At 49.7% G+C, this 25,046-nt stretch overlaps 4 non-coding genes across 4 annotated transcripts; all 4 read left to right on the forward strand.

The window, feature by feature from the left end:
• Positions 1-890: 890 nt before the first annotated feature.
• Positions 891-1,084, forward strand: LOC131732045 (U2 spliceosomal RNA). The gene has a single exon (XR_009325248.1). It is a non-coding gene; the product is annotated as a U2 spliceosomal RNA (small nuclear RNA).
• Positions 1,085-8,632: 7,548 nt separating this feature from the next.
• On the forward strand, positions 8,633-8,826 carry LOC131732046 (U2 spliceosomal RNA). The gene has a single exon (XR_009325249.1). It is a non-coding gene; the product is annotated as a U2 spliceosomal RNA (small nuclear RNA).
• Positions 8,827-16,387: 7,561 nt separating this feature from the next.
• On the forward strand, positions 16,388-16,581 carry LOC131732039 (U2 spliceosomal RNA). Its single transcript, XR_009325243.1, has one exon. It is a non-coding gene; the product is annotated as a U2 spliceosomal RNA (small nuclear RNA).
• Positions 16,582-24,166: 7,585 nt separating this feature from the next.
• LOC131732040 (U2 spliceosomal RNA) lies at positions 24,167-24,360 on the forward strand. Its single transcript, XR_009325244.1, has one exon. It is a non-coding gene; the product is annotated as a U2 spliceosomal RNA (small nuclear RNA).
• The last annotated feature ends 686 nt before the right edge of the window (positions 24,361-25,046 follow it).

Raw genomic sequence — 25,046 nt, forward strand, 5'->3', positions numbered from 1 at the left:
GAGCGGGACTACGGGGCACCGCTAAGCCTTTTATTTATTTTGTCATGCCAGCATTCCGCCCTTTTTAGCTGGCATGACCGTTTTTTCAACGGTGCCCTGGTTTTATGTAGTCTTTTTGTTTCAGTTTTATGGACTTTTATTTGATTTATGTTGAATGTTTTATTTGATTTTGTTTTGTTTTGTTTTATGTATCTTTAAGATTTTTAATGTAAACTATTAAAAGTTACATTTTAAGTGTTTTAAAATTTTAGAATTTTAACTCACTGTTCCACACACTGTCCCTTTTCCCCTGTCCCTGTTTTAGTAATATAGTTTTATGTTCACTTTTGAACTTTTAGAGAGCACTCCCCGGCCCTCACAAGCACTGGTTTTTTATAGATGGTTCTTTTTTTCCAGTCACTTTTAAAACAGCACAGGTTTTTTTCATGTTGATTTTAATCTGTGTCTGTTTTAACCATGTACAAAGCACAATTGTCTTGGTGTTTTTAAATGTATTTTAAATGCTTTTAAAACAAAATGTATGTCTGTATGCATGAATGTCATCTTTAAAAGAAATGTAAAATGAATGAAAAAACGAATGGGTGTAAATGTAAAAAATGTAAAATCTCAATAAAAGAGTATTTTACTAAAGATTTCCGTGGAGAGGAGCATTTATGAGTTCAATGCAATTTTTGGCTAGCCCTGCCCCTCGGGGTGGGGCTCGACATGGGTTTAAAAGCAGAACGAGCACAGCGGCGCCGGCCGTGTTAATAATTAGAGCCTGGCACCTTTTTTTTTCTTTTTCTTTTTTTTTTCTTTTTCCCATTTTTCCCCTCAGTCCAAGAAGCGAGTACCCCGGCAGCTCCGGCGGGCGGCCGCGCCCGGGGCGTTTGGTCAAAACCATTGTGGGCATCGCTTCTCGGCCTCTTGGCTCAGATCAAGTGTAGTATCTGTTCTTATCAGTTTAATATCTGATACGTCCCCCATAGGGGGACCCGTCTATATTAAATTGATTTTTGGAAGCAGGAGATGGAACCGGGGCTTGCTCCGTCCACTCCACGCATCGACCCGGTATTGCAGTACCTCCGGGAACGGTGCACAAGAAAGGTCAAAAAAGAGAGAGACAGACAGGCAGGCAGACAGACAGGCAGGCAGGCAGACAGACAGACAGGCAGACAGACAGGCAGACAGAGAGACAGAGAGAGCGCTAGCCAGCCTCTCCCTCTCCCTTTTTCTGGGTTGTATTTTTTCCCGCTCTTTTTGTTGTTTTTTTTTTTTTGTTTGTTTGTTTGTTTGTTCCAAATAAGGAAGGCAGGCCTGCCTAACTGATGGACAGTCTGCTCTGCTCACGCAGCAGGCCAGTGTACCCAGAAGGCCTTGCGCTCGTGGGAGGAGGAGGACGAGCGCAGCGGTAAAGCAGAAACGGAGCTGTTTAGTGGGGCAAGGAGCCCTCGCTTTCAAGGCGGCAGCAGCAGCAAAGCGCCCCTTTGCCGGGACCGAACGGCACTTGCGTTTTGGGAAGAGTTCCCTGTTTTGTTTGGTTTTGTTTGGCCTTGCCGCCGGGTAGAGGAGAAGGCCTTTGGGCCGGCCGGAAGGGCTGGGCTACCAGTAAAACCACACTCTGGCTTCTCTTCAGTTCGAATAAATCTTTCTAAGACTAAGGCTTAGAGGGTAGTGGCATTGCCCGCTCCCTCCGAGGGTCTGTGAGAGGTTTGTTCGGGTGAGGAGGAACAGAATTTTTTTTTTTATTTTTGACTGGCTTTCTTCAGCTCGGCAACTTTTTGGAAGACTAATGCTCAGTCTGGTTTTGGCTTGCCCAATCCAGGCCGAGGGTCTTTCAAGATTTTGTTGACTGTTGAGAGCAGTTTTTTCTTTTTCAGGCGGTTCCAGTTTTTTTCTTTTTCAGGCTTTTCCAGACGTTCCTGGAGTTAGAGAGAAGGAGGACCTACCATCCAGACGACCTTTGAGGACCCTTTGATGACCTAGACGACCTCATCCCCAGCCCTTGATTGTAATCGAGATCCAGACCGAGAGAGCAGCAGGCGCCCAGCAGAGGGCGCCATCTGGGAGGAGCAGAGGGCGGCCCCGGACCCCGAGGAGGCGTCACAGCCACGATTCTTCCTACGTGGTCTCGGTGCCAAGCAGCGCCCCCTACTCCGCCAGGGAAGGACACCGTTCACCTGGGGAGGGGGTCCCTCTTGCGAGGCGACCATCTCCTCAGGGACTAAAGTAATAGTTCCTTCAACTGCCCAGATTTGCTGCTTACGTTGTTTCTTTTCCGTAGAGAGAGACAACCCGGACGTCCAGAGGCTTCTCCCACCCCAATCGGAGGAGCCAGCTGAAGGATGGCGTTCCGGCCAACCCAGGAGACCAGGAGGCACAATGCGGTGCGCTTCACAAGAAACAAGCAAGATGAAACGGAACCAGGACTGACGAGACTGGAGTTCAGCCGGACCATTCTTCAGAGGGGTATGGGTTTTTCCCCTTCTGACTTGAATTGTTTGGTGAAATTGCCAGGGCTTAAGGAAGTGTTTGAGGTCAGTTTTAGGAACCCCCAAAAGTTACAAGAAATGTGGTCCTTTTGGGGGGAGAATAAATATCTCGCTCCATACAAAGAATTTTGTGTGGATGCACTGACAGACAGAGAAATGAAAGTTGTTACTGTCCAATTTTTCAATGAGGCTGTTAGCGACTATGATATTACAACATGGCTTAACCGCTATGGGAGGGTGTCATCAGAAGGGAGGAAAATTACAGATGAAGATGGGGTTTGGACAGGAGCCAGAAAGTGGCTGGTACGCCTTAATGTTGATCCATCGGGCATTGGAGGCGTCCGCCACATTCCAAACTCCATAGTGTTAGGGCCCAACAGAGGGCTGGTATTCTATAATGGGATGCCAAAACTCTGCAGGAAATGTGGGGAATTAGGACACCTGGCGGCCGCGTGTACTGTAGTCAAGTGCAGGAACTGCGGCGCCCCCCACGAGACCAGCCACTGCAGAGAAGAGAGGCAGTGCAATTTGTGTGGAAAGAAGGGGCACCTGTTTAAGGACTGCCCCTCTTCCTATGCCAACATGGCCAGAGCCAGCAAGGCAAACACGAACAAGCCTAGGCCTGAGCAGGAAGAGGGAGCAAGTAACAAAGATCAGTCCACATCACCACCAACAGTATCCAAGACCCAGACTCCAGCACCACCATCATCACCAGCACCCCCCTCACCCCCCCACCCCCGAGACATGTCCCGTTTTACGAGGACCCCTTCCCCCAGCCCAGAGAGAGAGTACAACAGCCACTCCACTAGCTCCTCCAGTAGCTCCTCTGATGCAGAACACGAGGCAGGGAGGGAGCCCGGACCCAGCAGCGGCCCCCCCCTGAGTAGGGCCCTCTCAGCGCCAGCACTCCCCCTCGGCTCTCGTTATGACGCCATAAGGATTGAGTCCGTGGGGGAGGAAAGCGAAAGCGACAGTGAAAGTGAGAGTGAGAAGGAGGGGAAGGGAGTGAAGAACCAGCAGAGGGTGGGGAAAAGAAAGGGTAGAGACGAGGGGGGGAAAAGAAAGAAGATCAGGATCAAAGACAGCAAGTTGCAGGTGGCCCCCATAGATCCAAAACCAGCTAATGTCCACACAAAGTCCCCAGTCTTGCCCTCGCAGGCAGAGACGGAGGCGAGTGGGACGGCTACACTGCCGCCTAGTGGGCAGGTAGCAGCCAGCCAGGGCATCCCCAGCCAGCCTTCCCAGTTGTTGGCACAAACCCTAGCACACCTCGCAGAAGAGGTGTTCACTAATGCACCGAGGGAGAGGTCGGGGTCAACACCTTCCCTGACCAGCAGTACCTCGGTAGCAATGACCCTCTTCAAGCGAAGGGCCTCCCTTCAAAGCATCCTTGACCCCCTCCCTTGTATGGGCAAAACCAGGGGCCCCCTAGAGGTCCTCCTAGATACAGCACTGGAGGACATGGGAATACCCCTGGACGCGGTAAGCCAGAAGTCTGCTAACAGCTCCAATTCAACAGACGGTAACAGCCAAAGAATGCTGTCTGTCATAACCCCCCCCCAGGACAAAGCTGACCCACACGTTCCGAGGGGCCCTGAGCAAGTTCCACCAGACTTACCTTGTGGGGAGTTGAATAGCCCCAACAACTCCACGTACTGTGCATATAAAGACGGTGCCTTCTTGGACGAGGCAGCAGTGAGTACCTTCTCAGGGGTGATGGGAGTTGCAAATAAGCCCAAGCCCCCTCGAAGCAAGCGTAGAGCTAAGAGTAGGAAGAGTGTCCCGACCTCCCAATCATAGTCGCTATGGGGTGGACGCAGCGACTCCTTTTCTTGTTAGCTACCCTGATGGCCCTGATATGTGTGTCTGTTAATGTCAGGAGCATCAGGGAGACACAAAAAAGATTTGATGTACTAAACTATCTAGCTAACTTGAAAGCAGATCTCATCTTTCTGCAGGAGTGTGGTATTTCGTCGAGCCCTGATTATAGGGACCTGAAGGAGAGTTGGACCCTGGGGGACTCCTTCTGGTCGGGCTCCAACATAGCCAGAGCCGACGGAGTAGGTATCCTGTTTAAAAACCCATTTATTACCTCCCGCAGCAGCAGGGAGGTAGAACCTGGTAGAATTCTGAGCGTGGATGTGACATACAACAACACTCCCCTCAGACTGGTCAATGTCTACGCACCCACTAACCAAAACGAAAGAGTTCAATTTTTTCCACAGCTGCGTCCACTCCTGCTGGGGAACGTACCCGTCATCGTGTCAGGTGACTTCAATTGTGCTCTGAGGGACGTAGACCGGAGCAGGCCACGCAACGACCGCTCTAGTAGAGTTTTGTCCTCCGTAATATCTGATTTCTCCCTGTGTGATGCAGGTAAGGACCTGGTGCCTCCCTTTACCTGGGTGAGCTCATCTGGGACCTCCTTCTCCCGTATAGATCTCGTCCTGCATACCAGCTCCCTTACGAAGACGGCAGTAGACACCCAGGCCGTCTTCTTCTCTGACCATAGGCTCCTGCAGGTAACATTGCAGGTCCCTCAGACCTCCCAGATGGGGTCAGGGGTCTGGAAATTAAACACCTCCTTACTCGATGACCCCTCCATAGCTGCAGCCTATAAGAGCAGGCTTGTTGAGTGGACCACTTTGCGTGACCTATTCAACTCCCCTATAGAGTGGTGGGAGATGGTCAAAATGAGAACTAAGGGTTATTTCATAGCAGCAGGCAAGAGGAAAGCAAAAGAAAGGAGGGCCAAATATAAATACCTGAATGCTGCCCTCCAGCGTCTGAGCCTGCTTCAGCTTCGGGGGTTCCCTGTAAGCGACGAGATAGCCCAGACCAAGCTAGATCTTTCAGTGCTTTGTAGGGAGGAACAACGAAAGGTCATGCACAATGCAAAAGTGCAAAAAATGGAGGAAGACGAAAAGTGTACTCGCTTCTTCTTCCAGAAAACGAGGGAGAAGCGGCACTTGATGTCCTCCATGCTCGACAGCAGGGGGAGGATAGTAGAGGATAGTGAGGGAGTGAAAAAAGTGGTAGAGAACTTCTATAGGGACCTGTATAACATCAAAGCTACAGATGACACCCTGATAGAGTGGTTCCTGAGCCAGTTGGAGCCTGACTCAGTGCGGGACGAGGAGGAGGAGGAGAAGGACCCAGAACTCACGCTGGAGGAGCTCACCCAGGCGGTTAAGACCATGAACACCGGTAAGACGCCAGGTCCAGATGGCATCCCGGGTGAGTATTACCATCTTTTTTGGGACACGCTAAAAGTCCATTTAGCGGAGGTCTACAGAGCGGTCTACAGGGAGAAGCGGTTGGGCCCTTCTATGCGGGAGAGTGTAATTACTCTCCTTCATAAGAAAGGGGAAGTTAAAGATCTACGGAATTGGCGCCCAATCAGCCTCCTTTGCGTGGATTACAAGATACTAGCCAAAGCTCTGATGCTCCGGCTACAAGTACACCTCCCTTTGGTCATTGGCCCTGACCAGGCTTGTGGCGTCCCAGGGAGGTCCATCATGGATATTTTAATGTTAACAAGGGACATTCTGGCTTATTCTAGAGAACGGAACCATCCCCTCTGCCTGTTCAACCTTGACCAGGAGAAGGCGTTCGATAGGGTAAGCCATGAATATATGTACAAAGTGATGGACCAGATGAAATTCGCTCCTGGACTTAGGGAGTGGGTTAAAACCATATATACAAACATTAGTACCCGAGTCTTGGTGAACAGGCACCTGACTGGTAAAATATCTATCCAGTCAGGGGTCAGACAGGGTTGCCCACTATCCCCACTGCTATATGTCGTGTGCATTGAACCCCTCCTGCAGGCAATTCGTAGGGATACCAATATAACTGGTTTCCAGCTGCCTGGATCCAACGGGGTCCAGGTCAAAACAACAGCATATATGGACGATGTGTCGCTCATTTGCACCAACACATCGTCGGTACCTCGGATTAGTAATATCCTTGAGAAGTACTGCACGGCGACCGGGGCAGTGATTAATAAGTCCAAGAGCGAAGTCTACGTGTCTAAAAATTGGCAGGTAGATAGGGAACTGTCGGACATGTACCCTGTCAAAAAGGACAAAATCAAGATTCTGGGCCTCATTTTCGAGAACAATAGCTCGGGGGCCCAGAGCTGGACGGCGGCCATTAACCAGGTCCGTAAAAAGATTGGCGGATGGAGCACAAGATCCTTAACAATGACGGGTAGAGTATTAATAACCAAGTCTATACTGTTCCCCATCCTCTCTTATGTAGGAAAAATCTTTCCCCCAGACAGGACCACCAAAAAAGTGGTGGACCGCATTATCCACCGCTTTATCTGGGGCAGCAAGATGGAGAGGGTAAAGCGAGCCACTCTGAGTAAAGCCGACAAGAAGGGAGGTAAGGGGGTCCCGGACGTTGTGCAGCTCACCCGAGTGCAGGGGCTCACGCAAACTATCAAGAACATCCAGGCCCTGGACAGGAAGGTATGTTACATGAATCGTTTCTATTTTGCCACCTGTCTCAGGGCCTTGGGCCTCTGCACTATTGATAACACTGTGCCGTACTTCTGGGACCCCCCATTGTATTATAGAACCTTAAGGGACACTATATATAAATTGGGCTTAGATAAAGCAAAATTGGCCTCCTGGGAATACAAGGCTGTAACTAAATATCTTGCCGGTTCCCAGGAAATTGAAAAAGTAGCTACTTTCTCCCTCACCCAAAGCCAAAAAATCTGGGAGAATGTGTCTCACAGCTGCCTCAGTAATGTCCAGAAGGATATAGCATGGAACACCGTCCACAGTGCACTCCCCACTCGAGCGTTCATGTTCAGGAGGGGACTAGCCCAAGTAGAAACATGCCCCTATGCAAAGTGCCGCAAGAGAGAAACACCAGCCCATATCTTCTGGGAGTGTGATGTGGCTGGCAGTGTCTGGCTCTCTGTCTCTGTCTTCCTAAACAGGTTTGCTGACACGGCCAAGATGACCGCTGAGACTGTGCTCTATGGGCCTGCGGGAGGAATCACTACCAGCACAGCTAAGTGCGTTTGGCGTGTCATCAATGTTGTCAAGCAGATCCTGTGGGAAGGCCGTAACGTCTGTGTCTATCACAAGCAGGAGCTAGACACTATCACCACGACCAGAAGGGCACAAACTCTTATCAAGGACTTTGTAATTCTGGACATCCGGACCCTCGGGAAGGACAAGGCCTGCGCGGAGTGGAGGATCGCCGGACTTCAGGACGTGAAGATGGAATAAAGGAAAAAACTGGAACCGCTAGCTCCTAGGAGCGGGACTACGGGGCACCGCTAAGCCTTTTATTTATTTTGTCATGCCAGCATTCCGCCCTTTTTAGCTGGCATGACCGTTTTTCAACGGTGCCCTGGTTTTATGTAGTCTTTTTGTTTCAGTTTTATGGACCTTTGATTTAATTTGAATGTTTTATTTGATTTTGTTTTGTTTTGTTTTATGTATCTTTAAGATTTTTAATGTAAACTATTAAAAGTTACATTTTAAGTGTTTTAAAATTTTAGAATTTTAACTCACTGTTTATACACTGTCCCTTTTCCCCTGTCCCTGTTTTAGATCTAGGTTTATGTTCACTTTTGAACCTTTTAGAGAGCACTCCCCGGCCCTCACAAGCACTGGTTTTTTATAGATGGTTCTTTTTTTCCAGTCACTTTTAAAACAGCACAGGTTTTTTTCATGTTGATTTTAATCTGTGTCTGTTTTAACCATGTACAAAGCACAATTGTCTTGGTGTTTTTAAATGTATTTTAAATGCTTTTAAAACAAAATGTATGTCTGTATGCATGAATGTCATCTTTAAAAGAAATGTAAAATGAATGAAAAAACGAATGGGTGTAAATGTAAAAAATGTAAAATCTCAATAAAAGAGTATTTTACTAAAGATTTCCGTGGAGAGGAGCATTTATGAGTTCAATGCAATTTTTGGCTAGCCCTGCCCCTCGGGGTGGGGCTCGACATGGGTTTAAAAGCAGAACGAGCACAGCGGCGCCGGCCGTGTTAATAATTAGAGCCTGGCACCTTTTTTTTTCTTTTTCTTTTTTTTTTCTTTTTCCCATTTTTCCCCTCAGTCCAAGAAGCGAGTACCCCGGCAGCTCCGGCGGGCGGCCGCGCCCGGGGCGTTTGGTCAAAACCATTGTGGGCATCGCTTCTCGGCCTCTTGGCTCAGATCAAGTGTAGTATCTGTTCTTATCAGTTTAATATCTGATACGTCCCCCATAGGGGGACCCGTCTATATTAAATTGATTTTTGGAAGCAGGAGATGGAACCGGGGCTTGCTCCGTCCACTCCACGCATCGACCCGGTATTGCAGTACCTCCGGGAACGGTGCACAAGAAAGGTCAAAAAAGAGAGAGACAGACAGGCAGGCAGGCAGACAGACAGACAGGCAGACAGACAGGCAGACAGAGAGACAGAGAGACAGAGAGAGCGCTAGCCAGCCTCTCCCTCTCCCTTTTTCTGGGTTGTATTTTTTCCCGCTCTTTTTGTTGTTTTTTTTTTTTTTTTTTTTTTTTTTTTGTTTGTTTGTTTGTTTGTTCCAAATAAGGAAGGCAGGCCTGCCTAACTGATGGACAGTCTGCTCTGCTCACGCAGCAGGCCAGTGTACCCAGAAGGCCTTGCGCTCGTGGGAGGAGGAGGACGAGCGCAGCGGTAAAGCAGAAACGGAGCTGTTTAGTGGGGCAAGGAGCCCTCGCTTTCAAGGCGGCAGCAGCAGCAGCAAAGCGCCCCTTTGCCGGGACCGAACGGCACTTGCGTTTTGGGAAGAGTTCCCTGTTTTGTTTGGTTTTGTTTGGCCTTGCCGCCGGGTAGAGGAGAAGGCCTTTGGGCCGGCCGGAAGGGCTGGGCTACCAGTAAAACCACACTCTGGCTTCTCTTCAGTTCGAATAAATCTTTCTAAGACTAAGGCTTAGAGGGTAGTGGCATTGCCCGCTCCCTCCGAGGGTCTGTGAGAGGTTTGTTCGGGTGAGGAGGAACAGAATTTTTTTTTTATTTTTGACTGGCTTTCTTCAGCTCGGCAACTTTTTGGAAGACTAATGCTCAGTCTGGTTTTGGCTTGCCCAATCCAGGCCGAGGGTCTTTCAAGATTTTGTTGACTGTTGAGAGCAGTTTTTTCTTTTTCAGGCGGTTCCAGTTTTTTTCTTTTTCAGGCTTTTCCAGACGTTCCTGGAGTTAGAGAGAAGGAGGACCTACCATCCAGACGACCTTTGAGGACCCTTTGATGACCTAGACGACCTCATCCCCAGCCCTTGATTGTAATCGAGATCCAGACCGAGAGAGCAGCAGGCGCCCAGCAGAGGGCGCCATCTGGGAGGAGCAGAGGGCAGCCCCGGACCCCGAGGAGGCGTCACAGCCACGATTCTTCCTACGTGGTCTCGGTGCCAAGCAGCGCCCCCTACTCCGCCAGGGAAGGACACCGTTCACCTGGGGAGGGGGTCCCTCTTGCGAGGCGACCATCTCCTCAGGGACTAAAGTAATAGTTCCTTCAACTGCCCAGATTTGCTGCTTACGTTGTCTCTTTTCCGTAGAGAGAGACAACCCGGACGTCCAGAGGCTTCTCCCACCCCAATCGGAGGAGCCAGCTGAAGGATGGCGTTCCGGCCAACCCAGGAGACCAGGAGGCACAATGCGGTGCGCTTCACAAGGACCCAGCAAGATGAAACGGAACCAGGACTGACGAGACTGGAGTTCAGCCGGACCATTCTTCAGAGGGGTATGGGTTTTTCCCCTTCTGACTTGAATTGTTTGGTGAAATTGCCAGGGCTTAAGGAAGTGTTTGAGGTCAGTTTTAGGAACCCCCAAAAGTTACAAGAAATGTGGTCCTTTTGGGGGGAGAATAAATATCTCGCTCCATACAAAGAATTTTGTGTGGATGCACTGACAGACAGAGAAATGAAAGTTGTTACTGTCCAATTTTTCAATGAGGCTGTTAGCGACTATGATATTACAACATGGCTTAACCGCTATGGGAGGGTGTCATCAGAAGGGAGGAAAATTACAGATGAAGATGGGGTTTGGACAGGAGCCAGAAAGTGGCTGGTACGCCTTAATGTTGATCCATCGGGCATTGGAGGCGTCCGCCACATTCCAAACTCCATAGTGTTAGGGCCCAACAGAGGGCTGGTATTCTATAATGGGATGCCAAAACTCTGCAGGAAATGTGGGGAATTAGGACACCTGGCGGCCGCATGTACTGTAGTCAAGTGCAGGAACTGCGGCGCCCCCCACGAGACCAGCCACTGCAGAGAAGAGAGGCAGTGCAATTTGTGTGGAAAGAAGGGGCACCTGTTTAAGGACTGCCCCTCTTCCTATGCCAACATGGCCAGAGCCAGCAAGGCAAACACAAACAAGCCTAGGCCTGAGCAGGAAGAGGGAGCAAGTAACAAAGATCAGTCCACATCACCACCAACAGTATCCAAGACCCAGACTCCAGCACCACCATCATCACCAGCACCCCCCTCACCCCCCTGCCCCCGAGACATGTCCCGTTTTACGAGGACCCCTTCCCCCAGCCCAGAGAGAGAGTACAACAGCTACTCCACTAGCTCCTCCAGTAGCTCCTCTGATGCAGAACACGAGGCAGGGAGGGAGCCCGGACCCAGCAGCGGCCTCCCCCTGAGTAGGGCCCTCTCAGCGCCAGCACTCCCCCTCGGCTCTCGTTATGACGCCATAAGGATTGAGTCCGTGGGGGAGGAAAGCGAAAGCGACAGTGAAAGTGAGAGTGAGAAGGAGGGGAAGGGAGTGAAGAACCAGCAGAGGGTGGGGAAAAGAAAGGGTAGAGACGAGGGGGGGAAAAGAAAGAAGATCAGGATCAAAGACAGCAAGTTGCAGGTGGCCCCCATAGATCCAAAACCAGCTAATGTCCACACAAAGTCCCCAGTCTTGCCCTCGCAGGCAGAGACGGAGGCGAGTGGGACGGCTACACTGCCGCCTAGTGGGCAGGTAGCAGCCAGCCAGGGCATCCCCAGCCAGCCTTCCCAGTCGTTGGCACAAACCCTAGCACACCTCGCAGAAGAGGTGTTCACTAATGCACCGAGGGAGAGGTCGGGGTCAACACCTTCCCTGACCAGCAGTACCTCGGTAGCAATGACCCTCTTCAAGCGAAGGGCCTCCCTTCAAAGCATCCTTGACCCCCTCCCTTGTATGGGCAAAACCAGGGGCCCCCTAGAGGTCCTCCTAGATACAGCACTGGAGGACATGGGAATACCCCTGGACGCGGTAAGCCAGAAGTCTGCTAACAGCTCCAATTCAACAGACGGTAACAGCCAAAGAATGCTGTCTGTCATAACCCCCCCCAGGACAAAGCTGACCCACACGTTCCGAGGGGCCCTGAGCAAGTTCCACCAGACTTACCTTGTGGGGAGTTGAATAGCCCCAACAACTCCACGTACTGTGCATATAAAGACGGTGCCTTCTTGGACGAGGCAGCAGTGAGTACCTTCTCAGGGGTGATGGGAGTTGCAAATAAGCCCAAGCCCCCTCGAAGCAAGCGTAGAGCTAAGAGTAGGAAGAGTGTCCCGACCTCCCAATCATAGTCGCTATGGGGTGGACGCAGCGACTCCTTTTCTTGTTAGCTACCCTGATGGCCCTGATATGTGTGTCTGTTAATGTCAGGAGCATCAGGGAGACACAAAAAAGATTTGATGTACTAAACTATCTAGCTAACTTGAAAGCAGATCTCATCTTTCTGCAGGAGTGTGGTATTTCGTCGAGCCCTGATTATAGGGACCTGAAGGAGAGTTGGACCCTGGGGGACTCCTTCTGGTCGGGCTCCAACATAGCCAGAGCCGACGGAGTAGGTATCCTGTTTAAAAACCCATTTATTACCTCCCGCAGCAGCAGGGAGGTAGAACCTGGTAGAATTCTGAGCGTGGATGTGACATACAACAACACTCCCCTCAGACTGGTCAATGTCTACGCACCCACTAACCAAAACGAAAGAGTTCAATTTTTTCCACAGCTGCGTCCACTCCTGCTGGGGAACGTACCCGTCATCGTGTCAGGTGACTTCAATTGTGCTCTGAGGGACGTAGACCGGAGCAGGCCACGCAACGACCGCTCTAGTAGAGTTTTGTCCTCCGTAATATCTGATTTCTCCCTGTGTGATGCAGGTAAGGACCTGGTGCCTCCCTTTACCTGGGTGAGCTCATCTGGGACCTCCTTCTCCCGTATAGATCTCGTCCTGCATACCAGCTCCCTTACGAAGACGGCAGTAGACACCCAGGCCGTCTTCTTCTCTGACCATAGGCTCCTGCAGGTAACATTGCAGGTCCCTCAGACCTCCCAGATGGGGTCAGGGGTCTGGAAATTAAACACCTCCTTACTCGATGACCCCTCCATAGCTGCAGCCTATAAGAGCAGGCTTGTTGAGTGGACCACTTTGCGTGACCTATTCAACTCCCCTATAGAGTGGTGGGAGATGGTCAAAATGAGAACTAAGGGTTATTTCATAGCAGCAGGCAAGAGGAAAGCAAAAGAAAGGAGGGCCAAATATAAATACCTGAATGCTGCCCTCCAGCGTCTGAGCCTGCTTCAGCTTCGGGGGTTCCCTGTAAGCGACGAGATAGCCCAGACCAAGCTAGATCTTTCAGTGCTTTGTAGGGAGGAACAACGAAAGGTCATGCACAATGCAAAAGTGCAAAAAATGGAGGAAGACGAAAAGTGTACTCGCTTCTTCTTCCAGAAAACGAGGGAGAAGCGGCACTTGATGTCCTCCATGCTCGACAGCAGGGGGAGGATAGTAGAGGATAGTGAGGGAGTGAAAAAAGTGGTAGAGAACTTCTATAGGGACCTGTATAACATCAAAGCTACAGATGACACCCTGATAGAGTGGTTCCTGAGCCAGTTGGAGCCTGACTCAGTGCGGGACGAGGAGGAGGAGGAGAAGGACCCAGAACTCACGCTGGAGGAGCTCACCCAGGCGGTTAAGACCATGAACACCGGTAAGACGCCAGGTCCAGATGGCATCCCGGGTGAGTATTACCATCTTTTTTGGGACACGCTAAAAGTCCATTTAGCGGAGGTCTACAGAGCGGTCTACAGGGAGAAGCGGTTGGGCCCTTCTATGCGGGAGAGTGTAATTACTCTCCTTCATAAGAAAGGGGAAGTTAAAGATCTACGGAATTGGCGCCCAATCAGCCTCCTTTGCGTGGATTACAAGATACTAGCCAAAGCTCTGATGCTCCGGCTACAAGTACACCTCCCTTTGGTCATTGGCCCTGACCAGGCTTGTGGCGTCCCAGGGAGGTCCATCACGGATATTTTAATGTTAACAAGGGACATTCTGGCTTATTCTAGAGAACGGAACCATCCCCTCTGCCTGTTCAACCTTGACCAGGAGAAGGCGTTCGATAGGGTAAGCCATGAATATATGTACAAAGTGATGGACCAGATGAAATTCGCTCCTGGACTTAGGGAGTGGGTTAAAACCATATATACAAACATTAGTACCCGAGTCTTGGTGAACAGGCACCTGACTGGTAAAATATCTATCCAGTCAGGGGTCAGACAGGGTTGCCCACTATCCCCACTGCTATATGTCGTGTGCATTGAACCCCTCCTGCAGGCAATTCGTAGGGATACCAATATAACTGGTTTCCAGCTGCCTGGATCCAACGGGGTCCAGGTCAAAACAACAGCATATATGGACGATGTGTCACTCATTTGCACCAACACATCGTCGGTACCTCGGATTAGTAATATCCTTGAGAAGTACTGCACGGCGACCGGGGCAGTGATTAATAAGTCCAAGAGCGAAGTCTACGTGTCTAAAAATTGGCAGGTAGATAGGGAACTGTCGGACATGTACCCTGTCAAAAAGGACAAAATCAAGATTCTGGGCCTCATTTTCGAGAACAATAGCTCGGGGGCCCAGAGCTGGACGGCGGCCATTAACCAGGTCCGTAAAAAGATTGGCGGATGGAGCACAAGATCCTTAACAATGACGGGTAGAGTATTAATAACCAAGTCTATACTGTTCCCCATCCTCTCTTATGTAGGAAAAATCTTTCCCCCAGACAGGACCACCAAAAAAGTGGTGGACCGCATTATCCACCGCTTTATCTGGGGCAGCAAGATGGAGAGGGTAAAGCGAGCCACTCTGAGTAAAGCCGACAAGAAGGGAGGTAAGGGGGTCCCGGACGTTGTGCAGCTCACCCGAGTGCAGGGGCTCACGCAAACTATCAAGAACATCCAGGCCCTGGACAGGAAGGTATGTTACATGAATCGTTTCTATTTTGCCACCTGTCTCAGGGCCTTGGGCCTCTGCACTATTGATAACACCGTGCCGTACTCCTGGGACCCCCCATTGTATTATAGAACCTTAAGGGACACTATATATAAATTGGGCTTAGATAAAGCAAAATTGGCCTCCTGGGAATACAAGGCTGTAACTAAATATCTTGCCGGTTCCCAGGAAATTGAAAAAGTAGCTACTTTCTCCCTCACCCAAAGCCAAAAAATCTGGGAGAATGTGTCTCACAGCTGCCTCAGTAATGTCCAGAAGGATATAGCATGGAACACCGTCCACAGTGCACTCCCCACTCGAGCGTTCATGTTCAGGAGGGGACTAGCCCAAGTAGAAACATGCCCCTATGCAAAGTGCCGCAAGAGAGAAACACCAGCCCATATCTTCTGGGAGTGTGATGTGGCTGGCAGTGTCTGGCTCTCTGTCTCTGTCTTCCTAAACAGGTTTGCTGACACGGCCAAGATGACCGCTGAGACTGTGCTCTATGGGCCTGCGGGAGGAATCACTACCAGCACAGCTAAGTGCGTTTGGCGTGTCATCAATGTTGTCAAGCAGATCCTGTGGGAAGGCCGTAACGTCTGTGTCTATCACAAGCAGGAGCTAGACACTATCACCACGACCAGAAGGGCACAAACTCTTATCAAGGACTTTGTAATTCTGGACATCCGGACCCTCGGGAAGGACAAGGCCTGCGCGGAGTGGAGGATCGCCGGACTTCAGGACGTGAAGATGGAATAAAGGAAAAAACTGGAACCGCTAGCTCCTAGGAGCGGGACTACGGGGCACCGCTAAGCCTTTTATTTATTTTGTCATGCCAGCATTCCGCCCTTTTTAGCTGGCATGACCGTTTTTCAACGGTGCCCTGGTTTTATGTAGTCTTTTGTTTCAGTTTTATGGACTTTTATTTGATTTACGTTGAATGTTTTATTTGATTTTGTTTTGTTTTGTTTTATGTATCTTTAAGATTTTTAATGTAAACTATTAAAAGTTACATTTTAAGTGTTTTAAAATTTTAGAATTTTAACTCACTGTTTTATACACTGTCCCTTTTCCCCTGTCCCTGTTTTAGATCTAGTTTTATGTTCACTTTTGAACCTTTTAGAGAGCACTCCCCGGCCCTCACAAGCACTGGTTTTTTATAGATGGTTCTTTTTTTCCAGTCACTTTTAAAGCAGCACAGGTTTTTTTCATGTTGATTTTAATCTGTGTCTGTTTTAACCATGTATAAAGCACAATTGTCTTGGTGTTTTTAAATGTGTTTTAAATGCTTTTAAAACAAAATGTATGTCTGTATGCATGAATGTCATCTTTAAAAGAAATGTAAAATGAATGAAAAAACGAATGGGTGTAAATGTAAAAAAATGTAAAATCTCAATAAAAGAGTATTTTACTAAAGATTTCCGTGGAGAGGAGCATTTATGAGTTCAATGCAATTTTTGGCTAGCCCTGCCCCTCGGGGTGGGGCTCGACATGGGTTTAAAAGCAGAACGAGCACAGCGGCGCCGGCCGTGTTAATAATTAGAGCCTGGCACCTTTTTTTTTCTTTTTCTTTTTTTTTTCTTTTTCCCATTTTTCCCCTCAGTCCAAGAAGCGAGTACCCCGGCAGCTCCGGCGGGCGGCCGCGCCCGGGGCGTTTGGTCAAAACCATTGTGGGCATCGCTTCTCGGCCTCTTGGCTCAGATCAAGTGTAGTATCTGTTCTTATCAGTTTAATATCTGATACGTCCCCCATAGGGGGACCCGTCTATATTAAATTGATTTTTGGAAGCAGGAGATGGAACCGGGGCTTGCTCCGTCCACTCCACGCATCGACCCGGTATTGCAGTACCTCCGGGAACGGTGCACAAGAAAGGTCAAAAAAGAGAGAGACAGACAGACAGGCAGGCAGACAGACAGGCAGGCAGGCAGACAGACAGACAGGCAGACAGACAGGCAGACAGAGAGACAGAGAGACAGAGAGAGCGCTAGCCAGCCTCTCCCTCTCCCTTTTTCTGGGTTGTATTTTTTCCCGCTCTTTTTGTTGTTTTTTTTTTTTTTTTTTTTTTTTTTTTTGTTTGTTTGTTTGTTTGTTCCAAATAAGGAAGGCAGGCCTGCCTAACTGATGGACAGTCTGCTCTGCTCACGCAGCAGGCCAGTGTACCCAGAAGGCCTTGCGCTCGTGGGAGGAGGAGGACGAGCGCAGCGGTAAAGCAGAAACGGAGCTGTTTAGTGGGGCAAGGAGCCCTCGCTTTCAAGGCGGCAGCAGCAGCAGCAAAGCGCCCCTTTGCCGGGACCGAACGGCACTTGCGTTTTGGGAAGAGTTCCCTGTTTTGTTTGGTTTTGTTTGGCCTTGCCGCCGGGTAGAGGAGAAGGCCTTTGGGCCGGCCGGAAGGGCTGGGCTACCAGTAAAACCACACTCTGGCTTCTCTTCAGTTCGAATAAATCTTTCTAAGACTAAGGCTTAGAGGGTAGTGGCATTGCCCGCTCCCTCCGAGGGTCTGTGAGAGGTTTGTTCGGGTGAGGAGGAACAGAATTTTTTTTTTATTTTTGACTGGCTTTCTTCAGCTCGGCAACTTTTTGGAAGACTAATGCTCAGTCTGGTTTTGGCTTGCCCAATCCAGGCCGAGGGTCTTTCAAGATTTTGTTGACTGTTGAGAGCAGTTTTTTCTTTTTCAGGCGGTTCCAGTTTTTTTCTTTTTCAGGCTTTTCCAGACGTTCCTGGAGTTAGAGAGAAGGAGGACCTACCATCCAGACGACCTTTGAGGACCCTTTGATGACCTAGACGACCTCATCCCCAGCCCTTGATTGTAATCGAGATCCAGACCGAGAGAGCAGCAGGCGCCCAGCAGAGGGCGCCATCTGGGAGGAGCAGAGGGCAGCCCCGGACCCCGAGGAGGCGTCACAGCCACGATTCTTCCTACGTGGTCTCGGTGCCAAGCAGCGCCCCCTACTCCGCCAGGGAAGGACACCGTTCACCTGGGGAGGGGGTCCCTCTTGCGAGGCGACCATCTCCTCAGGGACTAAAGTAATAGTTCCTTCAACTGCCCAGATTTGCTGCTTACGTTGTCTCTTTTCCGTAGAGAGAGACAACCCGGACGTCCAGAGGCTTCTCCCACCCCAATCGGAGGAGCCAGCTGAAGGATGGCGTTCCGGCCAACCCAGGAGACCAGGAGGCACAATGCGGTGCGCTTCACAAGGACCCAGCAAGATGAAACGGAACCAGGACTGACGAGACTGGAGTTCAGCCGGACCATTCTTCAGAGGGGTATGGGTTTTTCCCCTTCTGACTTGAATTGTTTGGTGAAATTGCCAGGGCTTAAGGAAGTGTTTGAGGTCAGTTTTAGGAACCCCCAAAAGTTACAAGAAATGTGGTCCTTTTGGGGGGAGAATAAATATCTCGCTCCATACAAAGAATTTTGTGTGGATGCACTGACAGACAGAGAAATGAAAGTTGTTACTGTCCAATTTTTCAATGAGGCTGTTAGCGACTATGATATTACAACATGGCTTAACCGCTATGGGAGGGTGTCATCAGAAGGGAGGAAAATTACAGATGAAGATGGGGTTTGGACAGGAGCCAGAAAGTGGCTGGTACGCCTTAATGTTGATCCATCGGGCATTGGAGGCGTCCGCCACATTCCAAACTCCATAGTGTTAGGGCCCAACAGAGGGCTGGTATTCTATAATGGGATGCCAAAACTCTGCAGGAAATGTGGGGAATTAGGACACCTGGCGGCCGCATGTACTGTAGTCAAGTGCAGGAACTGCGGCGCCCCCCACGAGACCAGCCACTGCAGAGAAGAGAGGCAGTGCAATTTGTGTGGAAAGAAGGGGCACCTGTTTAAGGACTGCCCCTCTTCCTATGCCAACATGGCCAGAGCCAGCAAGGCAAACACAAACAAGCCTAGGCCTGAGCAGGAAGAGGGAGCAAGTAACAAAGATCAGTCCACATCACCACCAACAGTATCCAAGACCCAGACTCCAGCACCACCATCATCACCAGCACCCCCCTCACCCCCCTGCCCCCGAGACATGTCCCGTTTTACGAGGACCCCTTCCCCCAGCCCAGAGAGAGAGTACAACAGCTACTCCACTAGCTCCTCCAGTAGCTCCTCTGATGCAGAACACGAGGCAGGGAGGGAGCCCGGACCCAGCAGCGGCCTCCCCCTGAGTAGGGCCCTCTCAGCGCCAGCACTCCCCCTCGGCTCTCGTTATGATGCCATAAGGATTGAGTCCGTGGGGGAGGAAAGCGAAAGCGACAGTGAAAGTGAGAGTGAGAAGGAGGGGAAGGGAGTGAAGAACCAGCAGAGGGTGGGGAAAAGAAAGGGTAGAGACGAGGGGGGGAAAAGAAAGAAGATCAGGATCAAAGACAGCAAGTTGCAGGTGGCCCCCATAGATCCAAAACCAGCTAATGTCCACACAAAGTCCCCAGTCTTGCCCTCGCAGGCAGAGACGGAGGCGAGTGGGACGGCTACACTGCCGCCTAGTGGGCAGGTAGCAGCCAGCCAGGGCATCCCCAGCCAGCCTTCCCAGTCGTTGGCACAAACCCTAGCACACCTCGCAGAAGAGGTGTTCACTAATGCACCGAGGGAGAGGTCGGGGTCAACACCTTCCCTGACCAGCAGTACCTCGGTAGCAATGACCCTCTTCAAGCGAAGGGCCTCCCTTCAAAGCATCCTTGACCCCCTCCCTTGTATGGGCAAAACCAGGGGCCCCCTAGAGGTCCTCCTAGATACAGCACTGGAGGACATGGGAATACCCCTGGACGCGGTAAGCCAGAAGTCTGCTAACAGCTCCAATTCAACAGACGGTAACAGCCAAAGAATGCTGTCTGTCATAACCCCCCCCCAGGACAAAGCTGACCCACACGTTCCGAGGGGCCCTGAGCAAGTTCCACCAGACTTACCTTGTGGGGAGTTGAATAGCCCCAACAACTCCACGTACTGTGCATATAAAGACGGTGCCTTCTTGGACGAGGCAGCAGTGAGTACCTTCTCAGGGGTGATGGGAGTTGCAAATAAGCCCAAGCCCCCTCGAAGCAAGCGTAGAGCTAAGAGTAGGAAGAGTGTCCCGACCTCCCAATCATAGTCGCTATGGGGTGGACGCAGCGACTCCTTTTCTTGTTAGCTACCCTGATGGCCCTGATATGTGTGTCTGTTAATGTCAGGAGCATCAGGGAGACACAAAAAAGATTTGATGTACTAAACTATCTAGCTAACTTGAAAGCAGATCTCATCTTTCTGCAGGAGTGTGGTATTTCGTCGAGCCCTGATTATAGGGACCTGAAGGAGAGTTGGACCCTGGGGGACTCCTTCTGGTCGGGCTCCAACATAGCCAGAGCCGACGGAGTAGGTATCCTGTTTAAAAACCCATTTATTACCTCCCGCAGCAGCAGGGAGGTAGAACCTGGTAGAATTCTGAGCGTGGATGTGACATACAACAACACTCCCCTCAGACTGGTCAATGTCTACGCACCCACTAACCAAAACGAAAGAGTTCAATTTTTTCCACAGCTGCGTCCACTCCTGCTGGGGAACGTACCCGTCATCGTGTCAGGTGACTTCAATTGTGCTCTGAGGGACGTAGACCGGAGCAGGCCACGCAACGACCGCTCTAGTAGAGTTTTGTCCTCCGTAATATCTGATTTCTCCCTGTGTGATGCAGGTAAGGACCTGGTGCCTCCCTTTACCTGGGTGAGCTCATCTGGGACCTCCTTCTCCCGTATAGATCTCGTCCTGCATACCAGCTCCCTTACGAAGACGGCAGTAGACACCCAGGCCGTCTTCTTCTCTGACCATAGGCTCCTGCAGGTAACATTGCAGGTCCCTCAGACCTCCCAGATGGGGTCAGGGGTCTGGAAATTAAACACCTCCTTACTCGATGACCCCTCCATAGCTGCAGCCTATAAGAGCAGGCTTGTTGAGTGGACCACTTTGCGTGACCTATTCAACTCCCCTATAGAGTGGTGGGAGATGGTCAAAATGAGAACTAAGGGTTATTTCATAGCAGCAGGCAAGAGGAAAGCAAAAGAAAGGAGGGCCAAATATAAATACCTGAATGCTGCCCTCCAGCGTCTGAGCCTGCTTCAGCTTCGGGGGTTCCCTGTAAGCGACGAGATAGCCCAGACCAAGCTAGATCTTTCAGTGCTTTGTAGGGAGGAACAACGAAAGGTCATGCACAATGCAAAAGTGCAAAAAATGGAGTAAGACGAAAAGTGTACTCGCTTCTTCTTCCAGAAAACGAGGGAGAAGCGGCACTTGATGTCCTCCATGCTCGACAGCAGGGGGAGGATAGTAGAGGATAGTGAGGGAGTGAAAAAAGTGGTAGAGAACTTCTATAGGGACCTGTATAACATCAAAGCTACAGATGACACCCTGATAGAGTGGTTCCTGAGCCAGTTGGAGCCTGACTCAGTGCGGGACGAGGAGGAGGAGGAGAAGGACCCAGAACTCACGCTGGAGGAGCTCACCCAGGCGGTTAAGACCATGAACACCGGTAAGACGCCAGGTCCAGATGGCATCCCGGGTGAGTATTACCATCTTTTTTGGGACACGCTAAAAGTCCATTTAGCGGAGGTCTACAGAGCGGTCTACAGGGAGAAGCGGTTGGGCCCTTCTATGCGGGAGAGTGTAATTACTCTCCTTCATAAGAAAGGGGAAGTTAAAGATCTACGGAATTGGCGCCCAATCAGCCTCCTTTGCGTGGATTACAAGATACTAGCCAAAGCTCTGATGCTCCGGCTACAAGTACACCTCCCTTTGGTCATTGGCCCTGACCAGGCTTGTGGCGTCCCAGGGAGGTCCATCACGGATATTTTAATGTTAACAAGGGACATTCTGGCTTATTCTAGAGAACGGAACCATCCCCTCTGCCTGTTCAACCTTGACCAGGAGAAGGCGTTCGATAGGGTAAGCCATGAATATATGTACAAAGTGATGGACCAGATGAAATTCGCTCCTGGACTTAGGGAGTGGGTTAAAACCATATATACAAACATTAGTACCCGAGTCTTGGTGAACAGGCACCTGACTGGTAAAATATCTATCCAGTCAGGGGTCAGACAGGGTTGCCCACTATCCCCACTGCTATATGTCGTGTGCATTGAACCCCTCCTGCAGGCAATTCGTAGGGATACCAATATAACTGGTTTCCAGCTGCCTGGATCCAACGGGGTCCAGGTCAAAACAACAGCATATATGGACGATGTGTCACTCATTTGCACCAACACATCGTCGGTACCTCGGATTAGTAATATCCTTGAGAAGTACTGCACGGCGACCGGGGCAGTGATTAATAAGTCCAAGAGCGAAGTCTACGTGTCTAAAAATTGGCAGGTAGATAGGGAACTGTCGGACATGTACCCTGTCAAAAAGGACAAAATCAAGATTCTGGGCCTCATTTTCGAGAACAATAGCTCGGGGGCCCAGAGCTGGACGGCGGCCATTAACCAGGTCCGTAAAAAGATTGGCGGATGGAGCACAAGATCCTTAACAATGACGGGTAGAGTATTAATAACCAAGTCTATACTGTTCCCCATCCTCTCTTATGTAGGAAAAATCTTTCCCCCAGACAGGACCACCAAAAAAGTGGTGGACCGCATTATCCACCGCTTTATCTGGGGCAGCAAGATGGAGAGGGTAAAGCGAGCCACTCTGAGTAAAGCCGACAAGAAGGGAGGTAAGGGGGTCCCGGACGTTGTGCAGCTCACCCGAGTGCAGGGGCTCACGCAAACTATCAAGAACATCCAGGCCCTGGACAGGAAGGTATGTTACATGAATCGTTTCTATTTTGCCACCTGTCTCAGGGCCTTGGGCCTCTGCACTATTGATAACACCGTGCCGTACTCCTGGGACCCCCCATTGTATTATAGAACCTTAAGGGACACTATATATAAATTGGGCTTAGATAAAGCAAAATTGGCCTCCTGGGAATACAAGGCTGTAACTAAATATCTTGCCGGTTCCCAGGAAATTGAAAAAGTAGCTACTTTCTCCCTCACCCAAAGCCAAAAAATCTGGGAGAATGTGTCTCACAGCTGCCTCAGTAATGTCCAGAAGGATATAGCATGGAACACCGTCCACAGTGCACTCCCCACTCGAGCGTTCATGTTCAGGAGGGGACTAGCCCAAGTAGAAACATGCCCCTATGCAAAGTGCCGCAAGAGAGAAACACCAGCCCATATCTTCTGGGAGTGTGATGTGGCTGGCAGTGTCTGGCTCTCTGTCTCTGTCTTCCTAAACAGGTTTGCTGACACGGCCAAGATGACCGCTGAGACTGTGCTCTATGGGCCTGCGGGAGGAATCGCTACCAGCACAGCTAAGTGCGTTTGGCGTGTCATCAATGTTGTCAAGCAGATCCTGTGGGAAGGCCGTAACGTCTGTGTCTATCACAAGCAGGAGCTAGACACTATCACCACGACCAGAAGGGCACAAACTCTTATCAAGGACTTTGTAATTCTGGACATCCGGACCCTCGGGAAGGACAAGGCCTGCGCGGAGTGGAGGATCGCCGGACTTCAGGACGTGAAGATGGAATAAAGGAAAAAACTGGAACCGCTAGCTCCTAGGAGCGGGACTACGGGGCACCGCTAAGCCTTTTATTTATTTTGTCATGCCAGCATTCCGCCCTTTTTAGCTAGCATGACCGTTTTTCAACGGTGCCCTGGTTTTATGTAGTCTTTTTGTTTCAGTTTTATGGACTTTTATTTGATTTATGTTGAATGTTTTATTTGATTTTGTTTTGTTTTGTTTTATGTATCTTTAAGATTTTTAATGTAAACTATTAAAAGTTACATTTTAAGTGTTTTAAAATTTTAGAATTTTAACTCACTGTTCCACACACTGTCCCTTTTCCCCTGTCCCTGTTTTAGTAATATAGTTTTATGTTCACTTTTGAACTTTTAGAGAGCACTCCCCGGCCCTCACAAGCACTGGTTTTTTATAGATGGTTCTTTTTTTCCAGTCACTTTTAAAACAGCACAGGTTTTTTTCATGTTGATTTTAATCTGTGTCTGTTTTAACCATGTACAAAGCACAATTGTCTTGGTGTTTTTAAATGTGTTTTAAATGCTTTTAAAACAAAATGTATGTCTGTATGCATGAATGTCATCTTTAAAAGAAATGTAAAATGAATGAAAAAACGAATGGGTGTAAATGTAAAAAAATGTAAAATCTCAATAAAAGAGTATTTTACTAAAGATTTCCGTGGAGAGGAGCATTTATGAGTTCAATGCAATTTTTGGCTAGCCCTGCCCCTCGGGGTGGGGCTCGACATGGGTTTAAAAGCAGAACGAGCACAGCGGCGCCGGCCGTGTTAATAATTAGAGCCTGGCACCTTTTTTTTTCTTTTTCTTTTTTTTTTCTTTTTCCCATTTTTCCCCTCAGTCCAAGAAGCGAGTACCCCGGCAGCTCCGGCGGGCGGCCGCGCCCGGGGCGTTTGGTCAAAACCATTGTGGGCATCGCTTCTTGGCCTCTTGGCTCAGATCAAGTGTAGTATCTGTTCTTATCAGTTTAATATCTGATACGTCCCCCATAGGGGGACCCGTCTATATTAAATTGATTTTTGGAAGCAGGAGATGGAACCGGGGCTTGCTCCGTCCACTCCACGCATCGACCCGGTATTGCAGTACCTCCGGGAACGGTGCACAAGAAAGGTCAAAAAAGAGAGAGACAGACAGGCAGGCAGACAGACAGGCAGGCAGGCAGACAGACAGACAGGCAGACAGAGAGACAGAGAGACAGAGAGAGCGCTAGCCAGCCTCTCCCTCTCCCTTTTTCTGGGTTGTATTTTTTCCCGCTCTTTTTGTTGTTTTTTTTTTTTTTTTTTTTTTTTGTTTGTTTGTTTGTTTGTTCCAAATAAGGAAGGCAGGCCTGCCTAACTGATGGACAGTCTGCTCTGCTCGCGCAGCAGGCCAGTGTACCCAGAAGGCCTTGCGCTCGTGGGAGGAGGAGGACGAGCGCAGCGGTAAAGCAGAAACGGAGCTGTTTAGTGGGGCAAGGAGCCCTCGCTTTCAAGGCGGCAGCAGCAGCAAAGCGCCCCTTTGCCGGGACCGAACGGCACTTGCGTTTTGGGAAGAGTTCCCTGTTTTGTTTGGTTTTGTTTGGCCTTGCCGCCGGGTAGAGGAGAAGGCCTTTGGGCCGGCCGGAAGGGCTGGGCTACCAGTAAAACCACACTCTGGCTTCTCTTCAGTTCGAATAAATCTTTCGCCTTTTACTAAAGATTCGTTTTTTCATTCATTTTACATTTCTTTTAAAGATGACATTCATGCATACAGACATACATTTTGTTTTAAAAGCATTTAAAACACATTTAAAAACACCAAGACAATTGTGCTTTA

This window comes from Acipenser ruthenus, unplaced genomic scaffold (genome assembly GCF_902713425.1).
Source record: "Acipenser ruthenus unplaced genomic scaffold, fAciRut3.2 maternal haplotype, whole genome shotgun sequence".
NCBI lineage: Eukaryota > Metazoa > Chordata > Actinopteri > Acipenseriformes > Acipenseridae > Acipenser > Acipenser ruthenus.